This window comes from Carassius carassius, chromosome 17 (assembly GCF_963082965.1).
Source record: "Carassius carassius chromosome 17, fCarCar2.1, whole genome shotgun sequence".
NCBI classification, from domain to species: domain Eukaryota; kingdom Metazoa; phylum Chordata; class Actinopteri; order Cypriniformes; family Cyprinidae; genus Carassius; species Carassius carassius.
Genome location: NC_081771.1, coordinates 16,130,469 through 16,147,968, shown reverse-complemented (window position 1 = coordinate 16,147,968; position 17,500 = coordinate 16,130,469). Strand labels below are relative to the sequence as shown.

Below are 17,500 nucleotides of genomic sequence, written 5' to 3'. Positions count from 1 at the left end.
AACAACATTGCTGCTTCTTTGTATAACAAACACTAACAATCCAGTCGCGTAACACTTTAGAGCAAAGAAGCAAAAGTATTTTGCTTAAACTCACATGAAAGTCATCAAACGGTAATTGGAGAAGCTGGGGACTGAACCCAGGACCTCATACATGCGAAGCATGCGCTCCACCACTGAGCTACATCCCCATATTTCAAACAACATTGCTGCTTCTTTGTATAACAAACACTAACAATCCAGTCGCGTAACACTTTAGAGCAAAGAAGCAAAATTATTTTGCTTAAACTCACATGAAAGTCATTAAACAGTTCTTGGAGGTGCTGGGGATTGAACCCAGGACCTGATACATGCGAAGCATGCGCTCTACCACTGAGCTACATCCCCATATTTCAAACAACATTGCTGCTTCTTTGATTCACAAACACTAACAATCCAGTCGCATAACACTTTAGAGCAAAGAAGCAAAATAAATTTGCTTAAACTCACATGAAAGTCATTAAACAGTTCTTGGAGATGCTGGGGATTGAACCCAGGACCTCATACATGCAAAGCATGCGCTCTACCACTGAGCTACATCCCCATATTTCAAACAACATCGCTGCTTGTTTATTTTACAAATACTAACAATCCAGTCATGTAACACTTTCAAGGAAAGAAGAGAAATTATTTTGCTTAAACCTACATGAAACTCATGAAACTCATTAAACAGTGCTTGGAGATGATAGAGATTGAAGGAAGGATCTCATACATGCAAAGCATGCCTAAATAGCCATAAAGTTGACAGCTTTTATGTTTCTGTAGTTTGACAAACACTATAACTCCAGTTAGGGAAATAAAGCGAATCTGCTTTGCTTAAATTTGCAGGTAATAGTGCTTGGAGATGCTGGGGATTGAACCCAGGAACTCATACATGCAAAGCATGCGCTCTACGACATAACTACATCCCCATATTTCGAACAACATTGCTGCTTCTTTGTATAACAAACACTAACAATCCAGTCGCGTAACACTTTAGAGCAAAGAAGCAAAATAATTTTGCTTAAACTCACATGAAAGTCATTAAACAGTTCTTGGAGATGCTGGGGATTGGACCCAGGACCTCATTCATGCGAAGCATGCGCTCTACCACTGAGCTACATCCCCATATTTCGAGCAACATTGCTGCTTCTTTGTATAACAAACACTAACAATCCAGTCGCGTAACACTTTAGAGCAAAGAAGCAAAATAATTTTGCTTAAACTCACATGAAAATCATTAAACAGTTCTTGGAGATGCTGGGGATTGAACCCAGGACCTCATACATGCAAAGCATGCGCTCTACCACTGAGTTACATCCCCATATTTCAGACCACATTGCTGCTTCTTTGTATATCAAACACTAACAATCCAGTCGCATAACACTTTAGAGCAAAGAAGCAAAATTAATTTGCTTAAACTCACATGAAAGTCATTAAACAGTTCTTGGAGATGCTGGGGATTGAACCAAGGACCTCATACATGCAAAGCATGCGCTCTACCACTGAGCTACATCCCCATATTCCATTAATACTGCTGCTTCTTTATTTTACAAAGACTAACAATCCAGTCATGTAACACTTTCAAGGAAAGAAGAGAAATTATTTTGCTTAAACCTACATGAAACTCATGAAACTCATTAAACAGTGCTTGGAGATGGTTTGGAGATGATAGAGATTGAAGGAAAGATCTCATACATGCAAAGCATGCCTATATAGCCATAAAGTTGACAGCTTTTATGTTTCTGTTGTTTGACAAACACTATAACTCCAGTTAGGGAACTAAAGCAAATCTGCTTTGCTTAAATTTGCAGGTAATAGTGCTTGGAGATGCTGGGGATTGAACCCAGGACCTCATACATGCAAAGCATGCACTCTTCCACTGAGCTACATACCCATGTTTCTAACAGTAATGCTGATTCTTTATTTTACAAACACTAACATTCCAGTCATGTAACAATCTGAAGAAAAGAAGAGAAATTGTTTTGCTTGAACTTACATGAAACAATTCTTGGAGATGCTGGGGATTGAACCCAGGAAAAGAGCATTGCTGCTTCTTTCTTTAACAAACACTAAAAATCCAGTCGTGTAACACTAGAGCAAAGAACATGTAACAGTTTCAAGGAAATAAGAGAAATTATTTTGCTTAAACTCACATGAAAGTCATTAAATATTTCTTGGAGATGCTGGGGATTGAACCCAGGACCTCATACATGCAAAGCATGCGCTCTACAACTGAGCTACATCCCCATATTCCATTAAAGTTGCTGCTTCTTTATTTTACAAACACTAACAATCCAGTCATGTAACACTTTCAAGGAAAAAAGAGAAATTATTTTGCTTAAACCTACATGAAACTCATTAAACAGTGCTTGGAGATGATAGAGATTGAAGGAAGGATCTCATACATGCAAAGCATGCCTATATAGCCATAAAGTTGACAGCTTTTATGTTTCTGTAGTTTGACAAACACTATAACTCCAGTTAGGGAAATAAAGCAAATCTGCTTTGCTTAAATTTGCAGGTAATAGTGCTTTGAGATGCTGGGGATTGAACCCAGGAACTCATACATGCAAAGCATGTGCTCTATCACTGAGCTACATCCCCATATTTCAAACAACATTGCTGCTTCTTTGTATAACAAACACTAACAATCCAGTCGCGTAACACTTTAGAGCAAAGAAGCAAAATAATTTTGCTTAAACCTACATGAAACTCATGAAACACATGAAACAGTGCTTGGAGATGATAGAGATTGAAGGAAGGATCTCATACATGGAAAGCATGCCTATATAGCCATAAGGTTGACAGCTTTTATGTTTCTGTAGTTTGACAAACACTATAACTCCAGTTAGGGAACTAAAGCAAATCTGCTTTGCTTAAATTTGCAGGTAATAGTGCTTGGAGATGCTGGGGATTGAACCCAGGACCTCATACATGCAAAGCATGCGCTCTACCACTGAGCTACATCCCCATATTTCAAAAAACATTGCTGCTTCTTTGTTTCACAAACACTAACAACCCAGTCCCATAACACTTTAGAGCAAAATTATTTTGCTTAAACTCACATGAAAGTCATTAAATTCTTCTTGGAGATGCTGGGGATTGAACCCAGGACCTCATACATGCAAAGCATGCGCTCTACCACTGAGCTACATCCCCATATTTCAAATAGCATTGCTGCTTCTTTGTTTAACAAACACTAACAATCCAGTCGTGTAACACTAGAGCAAAGAAGCAAAATTATTTTGCTTAAACTCACATGAAAGTCATCAAACGGTGCTTGGAGATGCAACCCAGGACCTCATACATGCGAAGCATGCGCTCCACCACTGAGCTACATCCCCATATTTCAAACAACATTGCTGCTTCTTTGTATAACAAACACTAACAATCCAGTCGCGTAACACTTTAGAGCAAAGAAGTAAAATTATTTTGCTTAAACTCACATGAAAGTCATTAAACTGTTCTTGGAGATGCTGGGGATTAAACCCAGGACCTCATACATGCGAAGCATGCGCTCTACCACTGAGCTACATCCCCATACTTCGAGCAACATTGCTGCTTCTTTGTTTAACAAACACTAACAATCCAGTCGTGTAACACTAGAGCAAAGAAGCAAAATTATTTTGCTTAAACTCACATGAAAGTCATCAAACGGTAATTGGAGATGCTGGGGACTGAACCCAGGACCTCATACATGCGAAGCATGCGCTCCACCACTGAGCTACATCCCCATATTTCAAACAACATTGCTGCTTCTTTGATTCACAAACACTAACAATACAGTCGCATAACACTTTAGAGCAAAGAAGCAAAATAATTTTGCTTAAACTCACATGAAAGTCATCAAACGGTATTTGGAGATGCTGGGGACTGAACACAGGATCTCATACATGCGAAGCATGCGCTCCACCACTGAGCTACATCCCCATATTTCAAACAACATTGCTGCTTCTTTGTATAACAAACACTAACAATCCAGTCGCGTAACACTTTAGAGCAAAGAAGCAAAATTATTTTGCTTAAACTCACATGAAAGTCATTAAACAGTTCTTGGATATGCTGGGGATTGAACCCAGGACCTCATACATGCGAAGCATGCGCTCCACCACTGAGCTACATCCCCATATTTCAAACAACATTGCTGCTTCTTTGTATAACAAACACTAACAATCCAGTCGCGTAACACTTTAGAGCAAAGAAGCAAAATAATTTTGCTTAAACTCACATGAAAGTCATTAAACAGTTCTTGGAGATGCTGGGGATTGTACCCAGGACCTCATACATGCGAAAGCATGCGCTCTACCACTGAGCTACATCCCCATATTTCAAACAACATTGCTGCTTCTTTGATTCACAAACACTAACAATCCAGTCGCATAACACTTTAGAGCAAAGAAGCAAAATAATTTTGCTTAAACTCACATGAAAGTCATTAAACAGTTCTTGGAGATGCTGGGGATTGAACCCAGGACCTCATACATGCAAAGCATGTGCTCTACCACTGAGCTACATCCCCATATTTCAAACAACATTGCTGCTTCTTTGTTTCACAAATACTAACAATCCAGTCGCATAACACTTTAGAGCAAAGAAGCAAAATAATTTTGCTTAAACTCACATGAAAGTCATTAAACAGTTCTTGGAGATGCTGGGGATTGAACCCAAGGACCTCAAACATGCAAAGCATGCGCTCTACCACTGAGCTACATCCCCATATTCCATTAATATTGCTGCTTCTTTATTTTACAAAGACTAACAATCCAGTCATGTAACACTTTCAAGGAAAGAAGAGAAATTATTTTGCTTAAACCTACATGAAACTCATGAAACTCATTAAACAGTGCTTGGAGATGATTTGGAGATGATAGAGATTGAAGGAAGGATCTCATACATGCAAAGCATGCCTATATAGCCATAAAGTTGACAGCTTTTATGTTTCTGTAGTTTGACAAACACTATAACTCCAGTTAGGGAACTAAAGCAAATCTGCTTTGCTTAAATTTGCAGGTAATAGTGCTTGGAGATGCTGGGGATTGAACCCAGGACCTCATACATGCAAAGCATGCGCTCTACCACTGAGCTACATCCCCATATTTTAAACAACATTGCTGCTTCTTTGTATAACAAACACTAACAATCCAGTCGCGTAACACTTTAGAGCAAAGAGGCAAAATAATTTTGCTTAAACTCACATGAAAGTCATTAAACTGTTCTTGGAGATGCTGGGGATTGAACCCAAGACCTCATACATGCAATGCATGCGCTCTACCACTGAGCTACATCCCCATGTTTCTAACAGAAATGCTGATTCTTTATTTTACAAACACTAATATTTCAGTCATGTAACAATCTGAAGAAAAGAAGAGAAATGATTTTGCTTGAACTTACATGAAACAATTCTTGGAGATGCTGGGGTTTGAACCCAGGAAAACAGCATTGCTGCTTCTTTGTTTAACAAACACTAACAATCCAGTCGTGTAACACTAGAGCAAAGAACATGTAACAGTTTCAAGGAAAGAAGAGAAATTATTTTGCTTAAACTCACATGAAAGTCATTAAACATTTCTTGGAGATGCTGGGGATTGAACCCAGGACCTCATACATGCAAAGCATGCGCTCTACCACTGAGCTACATCCCCAAATTCTATTAAAATTGCTGCTTCTTTATTTTACAAACACTAACAATCCAGTCATGTAACACTTTCAAGGAAAGAAGAGAAATTATTTTGTTTAAACCTACATGAAACTCATTAAACAGTGCTTGGAGATGATAGAGATTGAAGGAAGGATCTCATACATGCAAAGCATGCCTATATAGCCATAAAGTTGACAGCTTTTATGTTTCTGTAGTTTGACAAACACTATAACTCCAGTTAGGGAACTAAAGCAAATCTGCTTTGCTTAAATTTGCAGGTAATAGTGCCTGGAGATGCTGGGGATTGAACCCAGGACCTCATACATGCGAAGCATGCGCTCTACCACTGAGCTACATCCCCATATTTCAAACAACATTGCTGATTCTTTGTTTCACAAACACTAACAATCCAGTCGCATAACACTTTAGAGCAAAATTATTTTGCTTAAACTCACATGAAAGTCATTAAATTCTTCGTGGAGATGCTGGGGATTGAACCCAGGACCTCATACATGCAAAGCATGCGCTCTACCACTGAGCTACATCCTCACATTTCAAACAGCATTGCTGCTTCTTTGTTTAACAAACACTAACAATCCAGTCGTGTAACACTAGAGCAAAGAAGCAAAATTATTTTGCTTAAACTCACATGAAAGTCATCAAACGGTGCTTGGAGATGCAACCCAGGACCTCATACATGCGAAGCATGCACTCCACCACTGAGCTCCATCCCCATATTTCAAACAACATTGCTGCTTCTTTGTATAACAAACACTAACAATCCAGTCGCGTAACACTTTAGAGCAAAGAAGTAAAATTATTTTGCTTAAACTCACATGAAAGTCATTAAACAGTTCTTGGAGATGCTGGGGATTGAACCCAGGACCTCATACATGCGAAGCATGCGCTCCACCACTGAGCTACATCCCCATATTTCAAACAACATTGCTGCTTCTTTGTTTAACAAACACTAACAATCCAGTCGTGTAACACTAGAGCAAAGAAGCAAAATTATTTAGCTTAAACTCACATGAAAGTCATCAAACGGTGCTTGGAGATGCAACCCAGGACCTCATACATGCGAAGCATGCGCTCCACCACTGAGCTACATCCCCATATTTCAAACAACATTGCTGCTTCTTTGTATAACAAACACTAACAATCCAGTCGCGTAACACTTTAGAGCAAAGAAGTAAAATTATTTTGCTTAAACTCACATGAAAGTCATTAAACAGTTCTTGGAGATGCTGGGGATTGAACCCAGGACCTCATACATGCGAAGCATGCGCTCTACCACTGAGCTACATCCCCATATTTCAGCATTGCTGCTTCTTTGTTTAACAAACACTAACAATCCAGTCGTGTAACACTAGAGCAAAGAAGCAAAATTATTTTGCTTAAACTCACATGAAAGTCATCAAACGGTAATTGGAGATGCTGGGGACTGAACCCAGGACCTCATACATGCGAAGCATGCGCTCCACCACTGAGCTACATCCCCATATTTCAAACAACATTGCTGCTTCTTTGATTCACAAACACTAACAATCCAGTCGCATAACACTTTAGAGCAAAAAAGCAAAATTATTTTGCTTAAACTCACATGAAAGTCATTAAACATTTCTTGGAGATGCTGGGGATTGAACCCAGGAACTCATACATGCAAAGCATGCGCTCTACCACTGAGCTACATCCCCATATTTCAAACAACATTGCTGCTTCTTTGATTTACAAACACTAACAATCCAGTCGCATAACACTTTAGAGCAAAGAAGCAAAATAATTTTGCTTAAACTCACATGAAAGTCATTAAACGGTAATTGGAGATGCTGGGGACTGAACCCAGGACCTTATACATGCGAAGCATGCGCTCCACCACTGAGCTACATTCCCATATTTCAAACAACATTGTTGCTTCTTTGTATAACAAACACTAACAATCCAGTCGCGTAACACTTTAGAGCAAAGAAGCAAAATAATTTTGCTTAAACTCACATGAAAGTCATTAAACAGTTCTTGGAGATGCTGGGGATTGAACCCAGGACCTCATACATGCAAAGCATGTGCTCTACCACTGAGCTACATCCCCATATTTCAAACAACATTGCTGCTTCTTTGTTTCACAAATACTAACAATCCAGTCATGTAACAGTTTCAAGGAAAGAAGAGAAATTATTTTGCTTAAACCTACATGAAACTCATTAAACAGTGCTTGGAGATGATAGAGATTGAAGGAAGGATCTCATACATGCAAAGCATGCCTATATAGGCATAAAGTTGACAGCTTTTATGTTTCTGTAGTTTGACAAACACTATAACTCCAGTTAGGGAAATAAAGCAAATCTGCTTTGCTTAAATTTGCAGGTAATATTGCTTTGAGATGCTGGGGATTGAACCCAGGAACTCATACATGCAAAGCATGCGCTCTACCACTGAGCTACATCCCCATATTTCAAACAACATTGCTGCTTCTTTGTATAACAAACACTAACAATCCAGTCGCGTAACACTTTAGAGCAAAGAAGTAAAATTATTTTGCTTAAACTCACATGAAAATCATTAAACAGTTCTTGGAGATGCTGGGGATTGAACCCAGGACCTCATACATGCAAAGCATGCGCTCTACCACTGAGCTACATCCCCATATTTCAAACCACATTGCTGCTTCTTTGTATATCAAACACTAACAATCCAGTCGCATAACACTTTAGAGCAAAGAAGCAAAATTAATTTGCTTAAACTCAGATGAAAGTCATTAAACAGTTATTGGAGATGCTGGGGATTGAACCAAGGACCTCATACATGCAAAGCATGCGCTCTACCACTGAGCTACATCCCCATATTCCATTAATACTGCTGCTTCTTTATTTTACAAATACTAACAATCCAGTCATGTAACACTTTCAAGGAAAGAAGAGAAATTATTTTGCTTAAACCTGCATGAAACTCATGAAACTCATTAAACAGTGCTTGGAGATGATTTGGAGATGATAGAGATTGAAGGAAGGATCTCATACATGCAAAGCATGCCTATATAGCCATAAAGTTGACAGCTTTTATGTTTCTGTTGTTTGACAAACACTATAACTCCAGTTAGGGAACTAAAGCAAATCTGCTTTGCTTAAATTTGCAGGTAATAGTGCTTGGAGATGCTGGGGATTGAACCAAGGACCTCATACATGCAAAGCATGCGCTCTACCACTGAGCTACATCCCCATATTTCAAACAACATTGCTGCTTCTTTGTATAACAAACACTAACAATCCAGTCACGTAACACTTTAGAGCAAAGAAGCAAAATAATTTTGCTTAAACTCACATGAATGTCATTAAACCGTTCTTGGAGATGCTGGGGATTGAACCCTGGACCTCATACATGCAAAGCATGCGCTCTACCACTGAGCTACATCCCCATATTTCAAACAACATTGCTGCTTCTTTGTTTCACAAACACCAACAACCCAGTCGCATAACACTTTAGAGCAAAATTATTTTGCTTAAACTCACATGAAAGTCATTAAATTCTTCTTGGAGATGCTGGGGATTGAACCCAGGACCTCATACATGCAAAGCATGCGCTCTACCACTGAGCTACATCCCCATATTTCAAATAGCATTGCTGCTTCTTTGTTTAACAAACACTAACAATCCAGTCGTGTAACACTAGAGGAAAGAAGCAAAATTATTTTGCTTAAACTCACATGAAAGTCATCAAACGGTGCTTGGAGATGCAACCCAGGACCTCATACATGCGAAGCATGCGCTCCACCACTGAGCTACATCCCCATATTTCAAACAACATTGCTGCTTCTTTGTATAACAAACACTAACAATCCAGTCGCGTAACACTTTAGAGCAAAGAAGCAAAATTATTTTGCTTAAACTCACATGAAAATCATCAAACGGTAATTGGAGAAGCTGGGGACTGAACCCAGGACCTCATACATGCGAAGCATGCGCTCCACCACTGAGCTACATCCCCATATTTCAAACAACATTGCTGCTTCTTTGTATAACAAACACTAACAATCCAGTCGCGTAACACTTTAGAGCAAAGAAGCAAAATTATTTTGCTTAAACTCACATGAAAGTCATTAAACAGTTCTTGGAGGTGCTGGGGATTGAACCCAGGACCTGATACATGCGAAGCATGCGCTCTACCACTGAGCTACATCCCCATATTTCAAACAACATTGCTGCTTCTTTGATTCACAAACACTAACAATCCAGTCGCATAACACTTTAGAGCAAAGAAGCAAAATAAATTTGCTTAAACTCACATGAAAGTCATTAAACAGTTCTTGGAGATGCTGGGGATTGAACCCAGGACCTCATACATGCAAAGCATGCGCTCTACCACTGAGCTACATCCCCATATTTCAAACAACATCGCTGCTTGTTTATTTTACAAAGACTAACAATCCAGTCATGTAACACTTTCAAGGAAAGAAGAGAAATTATTTTGCTTAAACCTACATGAAACTCATGAAACTCATTAAACAGTGCTTGGAGATGATAGAGATTGAAGGAAGGATCTCATACATGCAAAGCATGCCTAAATAGCCATAAAGTTGACAGCTTTTATGTTTCTGTAGTTTGACAAACACTATAACTCCAGTTAGGGAAATAAAGCGAATCTGCTTTGCTTAAATTTGCAGGTAATAGTGCTTGGAGATGCTGGGGATTGAACCCAGGAACTCATACATGCAAAGCATGCGCTCTACGACATAACTACATCCCCATATTTCGAACAACATTGCTGCTTCTTTGTATAACAAACACTAACAATCCAGTCGCGTAACACTTTAGAGCAAAGAAGCAAAATAATTTTGCTTAAACTCACATGAAAGTCATTAAACAGTTCTTGGAGATGCTGGGGATTGGACCCAGGACCTCATACATGCGAAGCATGCGCTCTACCACTGAGCTACATCCCCATATTTCGAGCAACATTGCTGCTTCTTTGTATAACAAACACTAACAATCCAGTCGCATAACACTTTAGAGCAAAGAAGCAAAATAATTTTGCTTAAACTCACATGAAAGTCATTAAACAGTTCTTGGAGATGCTGGGGATTGAACCCAGGACCTCATACATGTAAAGCATGCGCTCTACCACTGAGCTACATCCCCATATTCCATTAAAATTGCTGCTTCTTTATTTTACAAAGACTAACAATCCAGTCATGTAACACTTTCAAGGAAAGAAGAGAAATTATTTTGCTTAAACCTACATGAAACTCATGAAACTCAATAAACAGTGCTTGGAGATGATAGAGATTGAAGGAAGGATCTCATACATGCAAAGCATGCCTATATAGCCATAAAGTTGACAGCTTTTATGTTTCTGTAGTTTGACAAACACTATAACTCCAGTTAGGGAACTAAAGCAAATCTGCTTTGCTTAAATTTGCAGGTAATAGTGCTTGGAGATGCTGGGGATTGAACCCAGGACCTCATACATGCAAAGCATGCGCTCTACCACTGAGCTACATCCCCATATTTCAAACAACATTGCTGCTTCTTTGTATAACAAACACTAACAATCCAGTCGCGTAACACTTTAGAGCAAAGAAGCAAAATAATTTTGCTTAAACTCACATGAAAGTCATTAAACAGTTCTTGGAGATGCTGGGGATTGAACCCAAGACCTCATACATGCAATGCATGCGCTCTACCACTGAGCTACATCCCCATGTTTCTAACAGTAATGCTGATTCTTTATTTTACAAACACTAACATTTCAGTCATGTAACAATCTGAAGAAAAGAAGAGAAATTATTTTGCTTGAACTTACATGAAACAATTCTTGGAGATGCTGGGGTTTGAACCCAGGAAAACAGCATTGCTGCTTCTTTGTTTAACAAACACTAACAATCCAGTCGTGTAACACTAGAGCAAAGAACATGTAACAGTTTCAAGGAAAGAAGAGAAATTATTTTGCTTAAACTCACATGAAAGTCATTAAACATTTCTTGGAGATGCTGGGGATTGAACCCAGGACCTCATACATGCAAAGCATGCGCTCTACCACTGAGCTACATCCCCATATTCCATTAAAATTGCTGCTTCTTTATTTTACAAACACTAACAATCCAGTCATGTAACACTTTCAAGGAAAGAAGAGAAATTATTTTGTTTAAACCTACATGAAACTCATTAAACAGTGCTTGGAGATGATAGAGATTGAAGGAAGGATCTCATACATGCAAAGCATGCCTATATAGCCATAAAGTTGACAGCTTTTATATTTCTGTAGTTTGACAAACACTATAACTCCAGTTAGGGAAATAAAGCAAATCTGCTTTGCTTAAATTTGCAGGTAATAGTGCTTTGAGATGCTGGGGATTGAACCCAGGAACTCATACATGCAAAGCATGCGCTCTACCACTGAGCTACATCCCCATATTTCAAACAACATTGCTGCTTCTTTGTATAACAAACACTAACAATCCAGTCGCGTAACACTTTAGAGCAAAGAAGTAAAATTATTTTGCTTAAACTCACATGAAAATCATTAAACAGTTCTTGGAGATGCTGGGGATTGAACCCAGGACCTCATACATGCAAAGCATGCGCTCTACCACTGAGCTACATCCCCATATTTCAAACCACATTGCTGCTTCTTTGTATATCAAACACTAACAATCCAGTCGCATAACACTTTAGAGCAAAGAAGCAAAATTAATTTGCTTAAACTCACATGAAAGTCATTAAACAGTTATAGGAGATGCTGGGGACTGAACCCAGGACCTCATACATGCGAAGCATGCGCTCCACCACTGAGCTACATCCCCATATTTCAAACAACATTGCTGCTTCTTTGATTCACAAACACTAACAATACAGTCGCATAACACTTTAGAGCAAAGAAGCAAAATAATTTTGCTTAAACTCACATGAAAGTCATCAAACGGTATTTGGAGATGCTGGGGACTGAACACAGGATCTCATACATGTGAAGCATGCGCTCCACCACTGAGCTACATCCCCATATTTCAAACAACATTGCTGCTTCTTTGTATAACAAACACTAACAATCCAGTCGCGTAACACTTTAGAGCAAAGAAGCAAAATTATTTTGCTTAAACTCACATGAAAGTCATTAAACAGTTCTTGGATATGCTGGGGATTGAACCCAGGACCTCATACATGCGAAGCATGCGCTCTTCCACTGAGCTACATAACCATATTTCAAGCAGCATTGCTGCTTCTTTGTTTAACAAACACTAACAATCCAGTCGTGTAACACTAGAGCAAAGAAGCAAAATTATTTTGCTTAAACTCACATGAAAGTTATCAAACGGTGCTTGGAGATGCAACCCAGGACCTCATACATGCGGAGCATGCGCTCCACCACTGAGCTACATCCCCATATTTCAAACAACATTGCTGCTTCTTTGTATAACAAACACTAACAATCCAGTCGTGTAACACTAGAGCAAAGAAGCAAAATTGTTTTGCTTAAACTCACATGAAAGTCATCAAACGGTGCTTGGAGATGCTGGGGATTGACCCCAGGACCTCATACATGCAAAGCATGTGCTCCACCACTGAGCTACATGCCCATATTTCAAACAATATTGCTGCTTCTTTGTTTCACAAATACTAACAATCCAGTCATGTAACAGTTTCAAAGAAAGAAGAGAAATTATTTTGCTTAAACACATGAAAGTCATTAAACATTTCTTGGAGATGCTGGGGATTGAACCCAGGATCTCATACATGCATAGCATGCGCTCTACCACTGAGCTACATCCCCATATTCCATTAAAATTGCTGCTTCTTTATTTTACAAAGACTAACAATCCAGTCATGTAACACTTTCAAGGAAAGAAGAGAAATTATTTTGCTTAAACCTACATGAAACTCATGAAACTCATTAAACAGTGCTTGGAGATGATAGAGATTGAAGGAAGGATCTCATACATGCAAAGCATGCCTATATAGCCATAAAGTTGACAGCTTTTATGTTTCTGTAGTTTGACAAACACTATAACTCCAGTTAGGGAAATAAAGCAAATCTGCTTTGCTTAAATTTGCAGGTAATAGTGCTTGGAGATGCTGGGGATTGAACCCAGGAACTCATACATGCAAAGCATGCGCTCTACCACTGAGCTACATCCCCATATTTCAAACAACATTGCTGCTTCGTTGTATAACAAACACTAACAATCCAGTCGCGTAACACTTTAGAGCAAAGAAGCAAAATAATTTTGCTTAAACTCACATGAGAGTCGTTAAACAGTTCTTGGAGATGCTGGGGATTGAATCCAGGACCTCATACATGTAAAGCATGCACTCTACCACTGAGCTACATCCCCATATTCCATTAAAATTGCTGCTTCTTTATTTTACAAAGACTAAAAATCCAGTCATGTAACACTTTCAAGGAAAGAAGAGAAATTATTTTGGTTAAACCTACATGAAACTCATGAAACACATGAAACAGTGCTTGGAGATGATAGAGATTGAAGGAAGGATCTCATACATGCAAAGCATGCCTATATAGCCATAAAGTTGACAGCTTTTATGTTTCTGTAGTTTGACAAACACTATAACTCCAGTTAGGGAACTAAAGCAAATCTGCTTTGCTTAAATTTGCAGGTAATAGTGCTTGGAGATGCTGGGGATTGAACCCAGGACCTCATACATGCAAAGCATGCGCTCTACCACTGAGCTACATCCCCATATTTCAAACAACATTGCTGCTTCTTTGTTTCACAAACACTAACAATCCAGTCGCGTAACACTTTAGAGCAAAGAAGCAAAATAATTTTGCTTAAACTCACATGAAAGTCATTAAACAGTTCTTGGAGATGCTGGGGATTGAACCAAGGACCTCATACATGCAAAGCATGCGCTCTACCACTGAGCTACATCCCCATATTCCATTAATACTGCTGCTTCTTTATTTTACAAAGACTAACAATCCAGTCATGTAACACTTTCAAGGAAAGAAGAGAAATTATTTTGCTTAAACCTACATGAAACTCATGAAACTCATTAAACAGTGCTTGGAGATGGTTTGGAGATGATAGAGATTGAAGGAAGGATCTCATACATGCAAAGCATGCCTATATAGCCATAAAGTTGACAGCTTTTATGTTTCTGTTGTTTGACAAACACTATAACTCCAGTTAGGGAACTAAAGCAAATCTGCTTTGCTTAAATTTGCAGGTAATAGTGCTTGGAGATGCTGGGGATTGAACCCAGGACCTCATACATGCAAAGCATGCGCTCTACCACTGAGCTGCATCCCCATATTTCAAACAACATTGCTGCTTCTTTGTATAACAAACACTAACAATCCAGTCGAGTAACACTTTAGAGCAAAGAAGCAAAATAATTTTGCTTAAACTCACATGAATGTCATTAAACAGTTCTTGGAGATGCTGGGGATTGAACCCAGGACCTCATACATGCAAAGTACGCGCTCTACCACTGAGCTACATCCCCATGTTTCTAACAGTAATGCTGATTCTTTATTTTACAAACACTAACATTCCAGTCATGTAACAATCTGAAGAAAAGAAGAGAAATTGTTTTGCTTGAACTTACATGAAACAATTCTTGGAGATGCTGGGGATTGAACCCAGGAAAAGAGCATTGCTGCTTCTTTCTTTAACAAACACTAAAAATCCAGTCGTGTAACACTAGAGCAAAGAACATGTAACAGTTTCAAGGAAAGAAGAGAAATTATTTTGCTTAAACTCACATGAAAGTCATTAAATATTTCTTGGAGATGCTGGGGATTGAACCCAGGACCTCATACATGCAAAGCATGCGCTCTACAACTGAGCTACATCCCCATATTCCATTAAAGTTGCTGCTTCTTTATTTTACAAACACTAACAATCCAGTCATGTAACACTTTCAAGGAAAAAAGAGAAATTATTTTGCTTAAACCTACATGAAACTCATTAAACAGTGCTTGGAGATGATAGAGATTGAAGGAAGGATCTCATACATGCAAAGCATGCCTATATAGCCATAAAGTTGACAGCTTTTATGTTTCTGTAGTTTGACAAACACTATAACTCCAGTTAGGGAAATAAAGCAAATCTGCTTTGCTTAAATTTGCAGGTAATAGTGCTTTGAGATGCTGGGGATTGAACCCAGGAACTCATACATGCAAAGCATGTGCTCTATCACTGAGCTACATCCCCATATTTCAAACAACATTGCTGCTTCTTTGTATAACAAACACTAACAATCCAGTCGCGTAACACTTTAGAGCAAAGAAGCAAAATAATTTTGCTTAAACTCACATGAAAGTCATTAAACAGTTCTTAGAGATGCTGGGGATTGAACCCAGGACCTCATACATGTAAAGCATGCGCTCTACCACTGAGCTACATCCCCATATTCCATTAAAATTGCTGCTTCTTTATTTTACAAAGACTAACAATCCAGTCATGTAACACTTTCAAGGAAAGAAGAGAAATTATTTTGGTTAAACCTACATGAAACTCATAAAACACATGAAACAGTGCTTGGAGATGATAGAGATTGAAGGAAGGATCTCATACATGCAAAGTATGCCTATATAGCCATAAGGTTGACAGCTTTTATGTTTCTGTAGTTTGACAAACACTATAACTCCAGTTAGGGAACTAAAGCAAATCTGCTTTGCTTAAATTTGCAGGTAATAGTGCTTGGAGATGCTGGTGATTGAACCCAGGACCTCATACATGCAAAGCATGCGCTCTACCACTGAGCTACATCCCCATATTTCAAAAAATATTGCTGCTTCTTTGTTTCACAAACACTAACAACCCAGTCGCATAACACTTTAGAGCAAAATTATTTTGCTTAAACTCACATGAAAGTCATTAAATTCTTCTTGGAGATGCTGGGGATTGAACCCAGGACCTCATACATGCAAAGCATGCGCTCTACCACTGAGCTACATCCCCATGTTTCAAATAGCATTGCTGCTTCTTTGTTTAACAAACACTAACAATCCAGTCGTGTAACACTAGAGCAACGAAGCAAAATTATTTTGCTTAAACTCACATGAAAGTCATCAAACGGTGCTTGGAGATGCAACCCAGGACCTCATACATGCGAAGCATGCGCTCCACCACTGAGCTACATCCCCTTATTTCAAACAACATTGCTGCTTCTTTGTATAACAAACACTAACAATCCAGTCGCGTAACACTTTAGAGCAAAGAAGTAAAATTATTTTGCTTAAACTCACATGAAAGTCATCAAACGGTAATTGGAGATGCTGGGGACTGAACCCAGGACCTCATACATGCGAAGCATGCGCTCCACCACTGAGCTACATCCCCATACTTCGAGCAACATTGCTGCATCTTTGTTTAACAAACACCAACAATCCAGTCGTGTAACACTAGAGCAAAGAAGCAAAATTATTTTGCTTAAACTCACATGAAAGTCATCAAACGGTAATTGGAGATGCTGGGGACTGAACCCAGGACCTCATACATGCGAAGCATGCGCTCCACCACTGAGCTACATCCCCATATTTCAAACAACAATGCTGCTTCTTTGATTCACAAACACTTACAATCCAGTCGCATAACACTTTAGAGCAAAGAAGCAAAATAATTGTGCTTAAACTCACATGAAAGTCATAAAACAGTAATTGGAGATGCTGGGAACTGAACCCAGAACCTCATACATGCAAAGCATGCGCTCCACCACTGAGCTACATCCCCATATTTCAAACAACATTGCTGCTTCTTTGTATAACAAACACTAACAATCCAGTCGCGTAACACTTTAGAGCAAAGAAGCAAAATAATTTTGCTTAAACTCACATGAAAGTCATGAAACATTTCTTGGAGATGCTGGGGATTGAACCCAGGACCTC

The 17,500-nt window shown here is 38.9% G+C and overlaps 58 non-coding genes across 58 annotated transcripts in view; all 58 read right to left on the bottom strand.

Moving 5' to 3' along the window:
• Positions 1 to 116: 116 nt before the first annotated feature.
• On the bottom strand, positions 117 to 188 carry trnaa-cgc (transfer RNA alanine (anticodon CGC)). The gene has a single exon. It is a non-coding gene; the product is annotated as a tRNA-Ala (tRNA).
• A 124-nt stretch (positions 189 to 312) lies between these two features.
• Positions 313 to 384, bottom strand: trnaa-cgc (transfer RNA alanine (anticodon CGC)). Its single transcript has one exon. It is a non-coding gene; the product is annotated as a tRNA-Ala (tRNA).
• A 124-nt stretch (positions 385 to 508) lies between these two features.
• On the bottom strand, positions 509 to 580 carry trnaa-ugc (transfer RNA alanine (anticodon UGC)). Its single transcript has one exon. It is a non-coding gene; the product is annotated as a tRNA-Ala (tRNA).
• A 491-nt stretch (positions 581 to 1,071) lies between these two features.
• On the bottom strand, positions 1,072 to 1,143 carry trnaa-cgc (transfer RNA alanine (anticodon CGC)). Its single transcript has one exon. It is a non-coding gene; the product is annotated as a tRNA-Ala (tRNA).
• Positions 1,144 to 1,267: 124 nt separating this feature from the next.
• On the bottom strand, positions 1,268 to 1,339 carry trnaa-ugc (transfer RNA alanine (anticodon UGC)). The gene has a single exon. It is a non-coding gene; the product is annotated as a tRNA-Ala (tRNA).
• Positions 1,340 to 1,463: 124 nt separating this feature from the next.
• On the bottom strand, positions 1,464 to 1,535 carry trnaa-ugc (transfer RNA alanine (anticodon UGC)). Its single transcript has one exon. It is a non-coding gene; the product is annotated as a tRNA-Ala (tRNA).
• Positions 1,536 to 1,840: 305 nt separating this feature from the next.
• trnaa-ugc (transfer RNA alanine (anticodon UGC)) lies at positions 1,841 to 1,912 on the bottom strand. The gene has a single exon. It is a non-coding gene; the product is annotated as a tRNA-Ala (tRNA).
• A 281-nt stretch (positions 1,913 to 2,193) lies between these two features.
• On the bottom strand, positions 2,194 to 2,265 carry trnaa-ugc (transfer RNA alanine (anticodon UGC)). The gene has a single exon. It is a non-coding gene; the product is annotated as a tRNA-Ala (tRNA).
• A 652-nt stretch (positions 2,266 to 2,917) lies between these two features.
• trnaa-ugc (transfer RNA alanine (anticodon UGC)) lies at positions 2,918 to 2,989 on the bottom strand. The gene has a single exon. It is a non-coding gene; the product is annotated as a tRNA-Ala (tRNA).
• Positions 2,990 to 3,105: 116 nt separating this feature from the next.
• On the bottom strand, positions 3,106 to 3,177 carry trnaa-ugc (transfer RNA alanine (anticodon UGC)). The gene has a single exon. It is a non-coding gene; the product is annotated as a tRNA-Ala (tRNA).
• Positions 3,178 to 3,486: 309 nt separating this feature from the next.
• trnaa-cgc (transfer RNA alanine (anticodon CGC)) lies at positions 3,487 to 3,558 on the bottom strand. The gene has a single exon. It is a non-coding gene; the product is annotated as a tRNA-Ala (tRNA).
• A 122-nt stretch (positions 3,559 to 3,680) lies between these two features.
• trnaa-cgc (transfer RNA alanine (anticodon CGC)) lies at positions 3,681 to 3,752 on the bottom strand. Its single transcript has one exon. It is a non-coding gene; the product is annotated as a tRNA-Ala (tRNA).
• A 320-nt stretch (positions 3,753 to 4,072) lies between these two features.
• On the bottom strand, positions 4,073 to 4,144 carry trnaa-cgc (transfer RNA alanine (anticodon CGC)). Its single transcript has one exon. It is a non-coding gene; the product is annotated as a tRNA-Ala (tRNA).
• A 321-nt stretch (positions 4,145 to 4,465) lies between these two features.
• trnaa-ugc (transfer RNA alanine (anticodon UGC)) lies at positions 4,466 to 4,537 on the bottom strand. The gene has a single exon. It is a non-coding gene; the product is annotated as a tRNA-Ala (tRNA).
• A 124-nt stretch (positions 4,538 to 4,661) lies between these two features.
• Positions 4,662 to 4,734, bottom strand: trnaa-ugc (transfer RNA alanine (anticodon UGC)). The gene has a single exon. It is a non-coding gene; the product is annotated as a tRNA-Ala (tRNA).
• Positions 4,735 to 5,039: 305 nt separating this feature from the next.
• On the bottom strand, positions 5,040 to 5,111 carry trnaa-ugc (transfer RNA alanine (anticodon UGC)). The gene has a single exon. It is a non-coding gene; the product is annotated as a tRNA-Ala (tRNA).
• Positions 5,112 to 5,235: 124 nt separating this feature from the next.
• trnaa-ugc (transfer RNA alanine (anticodon UGC)) lies at positions 5,236 to 5,307 on the bottom strand. The gene has a single exon. It is a non-coding gene; the product is annotated as a tRNA-Ala (tRNA).
• A 281-nt stretch (positions 5,308 to 5,588) lies between these two features.
• trnaa-ugc (transfer RNA alanine (anticodon UGC)) lies at positions 5,589 to 5,660 on the bottom strand. The gene has a single exon. It is a non-coding gene; the product is annotated as a tRNA-Ala (tRNA).
• A 285-nt stretch (positions 5,661 to 5,945) lies between these two features.
• trnaa-cgc (transfer RNA alanine (anticodon CGC)) lies at positions 5,946 to 6,017 on the bottom strand. The gene has a single exon. It is a non-coding gene; the product is annotated as a tRNA-Ala (tRNA).
• A 116-nt stretch (positions 6,018 to 6,133) lies between these two features.
• Positions 6,134 to 6,205, bottom strand: trnaa-ugc (transfer RNA alanine (anticodon UGC)). Its single transcript has one exon. It is a non-coding gene; the product is annotated as a tRNA-Ala (tRNA).
• A 309-nt stretch (positions 6,206 to 6,514) lies between these two features.
• Positions 6,515 to 6,586, bottom strand: trnaa-cgc (transfer RNA alanine (anticodon CGC)). Its single transcript has one exon. It is a non-coding gene; the product is annotated as a tRNA-Ala (tRNA).
• Positions 6,587 to 6,895: 309 nt separating this feature from the next.
• trnaa-cgc (transfer RNA alanine (anticodon CGC)) lies at positions 6,896 to 6,967 on the bottom strand. The gene has a single exon. It is a non-coding gene; the product is annotated as a tRNA-Ala (tRNA).
• A 118-nt stretch (positions 6,968 to 7,085) lies between these two features.
• trnaa-cgc (transfer RNA alanine (anticodon CGC)) lies at positions 7,086 to 7,157 on the bottom strand. The gene has a single exon. It is a non-coding gene; the product is annotated as a tRNA-Ala (tRNA).
• Positions 7,158 to 7,281: 124 nt separating this feature from the next.
• trnaa-ugc (transfer RNA alanine (anticodon UGC)) lies at positions 7,282 to 7,353 on the bottom strand. The gene has a single exon. It is a non-coding gene; the product is annotated as a tRNA-Ala (tRNA).
• A 320-nt stretch (positions 7,354 to 7,673) lies between these two features.
• trnaa-ugc (transfer RNA alanine (anticodon UGC)) lies at positions 7,674 to 7,745 on the bottom strand. Its single transcript has one exon. It is a non-coding gene; the product is annotated as a tRNA-Ala (tRNA).
• A 286-nt stretch (positions 7,746 to 8,031) lies between these two features.
• trnaa-ugc (transfer RNA alanine (anticodon UGC)) lies at positions 8,032 to 8,104 on the bottom strand. The gene has a single exon. It is a non-coding gene; the product is annotated as a tRNA-Ala (tRNA).
• Positions 8,105 to 8,227: 123 nt separating this feature from the next.
• On the bottom strand, positions 8,228 to 8,299 carry trnaa-ugc (transfer RNA alanine (anticodon UGC)). The gene has a single exon. It is a non-coding gene; the product is annotated as a tRNA-Ala (tRNA).
• A 124-nt stretch (positions 8,300 to 8,423) lies between these two features.
• Positions 8,424 to 8,495, bottom strand: trnaa-ugc (transfer RNA alanine (anticodon UGC)). The gene has a single exon. It is a non-coding gene; the product is annotated as a tRNA-Ala (tRNA).
• A 305-nt stretch (positions 8,496 to 8,800) lies between these two features.
• trnaa-ugc (transfer RNA alanine (anticodon UGC)) lies at positions 8,801 to 8,872 on the bottom strand. The gene has a single exon. It is a non-coding gene; the product is annotated as a tRNA-Ala (tRNA).
• A 124-nt stretch (positions 8,873 to 8,996) lies between these two features.
• trnaa-ugc (transfer RNA alanine (anticodon UGC)) lies at positions 8,997 to 9,068 on the bottom strand. The gene has a single exon. It is a non-coding gene; the product is annotated as a tRNA-Ala (tRNA).
• Positions 9,069 to 9,184: 116 nt separating this feature from the next.
• trnaa-ugc (transfer RNA alanine (anticodon UGC)) lies at positions 9,185 to 9,256 on the bottom strand. Its single transcript has one exon. It is a non-coding gene; the product is annotated as a tRNA-Ala (tRNA).
• Positions 9,257 to 9,565: 309 nt separating this feature from the next.
• On the bottom strand, positions 9,566 to 9,637 carry trnaa-cgc (transfer RNA alanine (anticodon CGC)). The gene has a single exon. It is a non-coding gene; the product is annotated as a tRNA-Ala (tRNA).
• A 124-nt stretch (positions 9,638 to 9,761) lies between these two features.
• Positions 9,762 to 9,833, bottom strand: trnaa-cgc (transfer RNA alanine (anticodon CGC)). The gene has a single exon. It is a non-coding gene; the product is annotated as a tRNA-Ala (tRNA).
• A 124-nt stretch (positions 9,834 to 9,957) lies between these two features.
• Positions 9,958 to 10,029, bottom strand: trnaa-ugc (transfer RNA alanine (anticodon UGC)). Its single transcript has one exon. It is a non-coding gene; the product is annotated as a tRNA-Ala (tRNA).
• A 491-nt stretch (positions 10,030 to 10,520) lies between these two features.
• trnaa-cgc (transfer RNA alanine (anticodon CGC)) lies at positions 10,521 to 10,592 on the bottom strand. Its single transcript has one exon. It is a non-coding gene; the product is annotated as a tRNA-Ala (tRNA).
• Positions 10,593 to 10,716: 124 nt separating this feature from the next.
• Positions 10,717 to 10,788, bottom strand: trnav-uac (transfer RNA valine (anticodon UAC)). The gene has a single exon. It is a non-coding gene; the product is annotated as a tRNA-Val (tRNA).
• A 294-nt stretch (positions 10,789 to 11,082) lies between these two features.
• trnaa-ugc (transfer RNA alanine (anticodon UGC)) lies at positions 11,083 to 11,154 on the bottom strand. Its single transcript has one exon. It is a non-coding gene; the product is annotated as a tRNA-Ala (tRNA).
• A 124-nt stretch (positions 11,155 to 11,278) lies between these two features.
• trnaa-ugc (transfer RNA alanine (anticodon UGC)) lies at positions 11,279 to 11,350 on the bottom strand. Its single transcript has one exon. It is a non-coding gene; the product is annotated as a tRNA-Ala (tRNA).
• A 281-nt stretch (positions 11,351 to 11,631) lies between these two features.
• On the bottom strand, positions 11,632 to 11,703 carry trnaa-ugc (transfer RNA alanine (anticodon UGC)). Its single transcript has one exon. It is a non-coding gene; the product is annotated as a tRNA-Ala (tRNA).
• Positions 11,704 to 11,988: 285 nt separating this feature from the next.
• Positions 11,989 to 12,061, bottom strand: trnaa-ugc (transfer RNA alanine (anticodon UGC)). Its single transcript has one exon. It is a non-coding gene; the product is annotated as a tRNA-Ala (tRNA).
• Positions 12,062 to 12,184: 123 nt separating this feature from the next.
• trnaa-ugc (transfer RNA alanine (anticodon UGC)) lies at positions 12,185 to 12,256 on the bottom strand. Its single transcript has one exon. It is a non-coding gene; the product is annotated as a tRNA-Ala (tRNA).
• Positions 12,257 to 12,380: 124 nt separating this feature from the next.
• On the bottom strand, positions 12,381 to 12,452 carry trnaa-cgc (transfer RNA alanine (anticodon CGC)). Its single transcript has one exon. It is a non-coding gene; the product is annotated as a tRNA-Ala (tRNA).
• Positions 12,453 to 12,772: 320 nt separating this feature from the next.
• On the bottom strand, positions 12,773 to 12,844 carry trnaa-cgc (transfer RNA alanine (anticodon CGC)). Its single transcript has one exon. It is a non-coding gene; the product is annotated as a tRNA-Ala (tRNA).
• Positions 12,845 to 13,345: 501 nt separating this feature from the next.
• On the bottom strand, positions 13,346 to 13,417 carry trnaa-ugc (transfer RNA alanine (anticodon UGC)). Its single transcript has one exon. It is a non-coding gene; the product is annotated as a tRNA-Ala (tRNA).
• A 294-nt stretch (positions 13,418 to 13,711) lies between these two features.
• trnaa-ugc (transfer RNA alanine (anticodon UGC)) lies at positions 13,712 to 13,783 on the bottom strand. Its single transcript has one exon. It is a non-coding gene; the product is annotated as a tRNA-Ala (tRNA).
• A 124-nt stretch (positions 13,784 to 13,907) lies between these two features.
• trnav-uac (transfer RNA valine (anticodon UAC)) lies at positions 13,908 to 13,979 on the bottom strand. Its single transcript has one exon. It is a non-coding gene; the product is annotated as a tRNA-Val (tRNA).
• Positions 13,980 to 14,273: 294 nt separating this feature from the next.
• On the bottom strand, positions 14,274 to 14,345 carry trnaa-ugc (transfer RNA alanine (anticodon UGC)). Its single transcript has one exon. It is a non-coding gene; the product is annotated as a tRNA-Ala (tRNA).
• Positions 14,346 to 14,469: 124 nt separating this feature from the next.
• Positions 14,470 to 14,541, bottom strand: trnaa-ugc (transfer RNA alanine (anticodon UGC)). Its single transcript has one exon. It is a non-coding gene; the product is annotated as a tRNA-Ala (tRNA).
• Positions 14,542 to 14,846: 305 nt separating this feature from the next.
• On the bottom strand, positions 14,847 to 14,918 carry trnaa-ugc (transfer RNA alanine (anticodon UGC)). Its single transcript has one exon. It is a non-coding gene; the product is annotated as a tRNA-Ala (tRNA).
• Positions 14,919 to 15,042: 124 nt separating this feature from the next.
• trnaa-ugc (transfer RNA alanine (anticodon UGC)) lies at positions 15,043 to 15,114 on the bottom strand. Its single transcript has one exon. It is a non-coding gene; the product is annotated as a tRNA-Ala (tRNA).
• A 281-nt stretch (positions 15,115 to 15,395) lies between these two features.
• On the bottom strand, positions 15,396 to 15,467 carry trnaa-ugc (transfer RNA alanine (anticodon UGC)). The gene has a single exon. It is a non-coding gene; the product is annotated as a tRNA-Ala (tRNA).
• A 481-nt stretch (positions 15,468 to 15,948) lies between these two features.
• trnav-uac (transfer RNA valine (anticodon UAC)) lies at positions 15,949 to 16,020 on the bottom strand. Its single transcript has one exon. It is a non-coding gene; the product is annotated as a tRNA-Val (tRNA).
• Positions 16,021 to 16,314: 294 nt separating this feature from the next.
• Positions 16,315 to 16,386, bottom strand: trnaa-ugc (transfer RNA alanine (anticodon UGC)). Its single transcript has one exon. It is a non-coding gene; the product is annotated as a tRNA-Ala (tRNA).
• A 116-nt stretch (positions 16,387 to 16,502) lies between these two features.
• On the bottom strand, positions 16,503 to 16,574 carry trnaa-ugc (transfer RNA alanine (anticodon UGC)). The gene has a single exon. It is a non-coding gene; the product is annotated as a tRNA-Ala (tRNA).
• A 309-nt stretch (positions 16,575 to 16,883) lies between these two features.
• trnaa-cgc (transfer RNA alanine (anticodon CGC)) lies at positions 16,884 to 16,955 on the bottom strand. Its single transcript has one exon. It is a non-coding gene; the product is annotated as a tRNA-Ala (tRNA).
• A 122-nt stretch (positions 16,956 to 17,077) lies between these two features.
• On the bottom strand, positions 17,078 to 17,149 carry trnaa-cgc (transfer RNA alanine (anticodon CGC)). Its single transcript has one exon. It is a non-coding gene; the product is annotated as a tRNA-Ala (tRNA).
• A 124-nt stretch (positions 17,150 to 17,273) lies between these two features.
• Positions 17,274 to 17,345, bottom strand: trnaa-ugc (transfer RNA alanine (anticodon UGC)). Its single transcript has one exon. It is a non-coding gene; the product is annotated as a tRNA-Ala (tRNA).
• Positions 17,346 to 17,469: 124 nt separating this feature from the next.
• Positions 17,470 to 17,500, bottom strand: part of trnaa-ugc (transfer RNA alanine (anticodon UGC)) — a 72-nt gene continuing 41 nt past the window's right edge. The window contains exon 1 of the tRNA in view: positions 17,470 to 17,500. This exon is cut by the window's right edge and continues 41 nt beyond it. This is a non-coding gene — a tRNA (tRNA-Ala).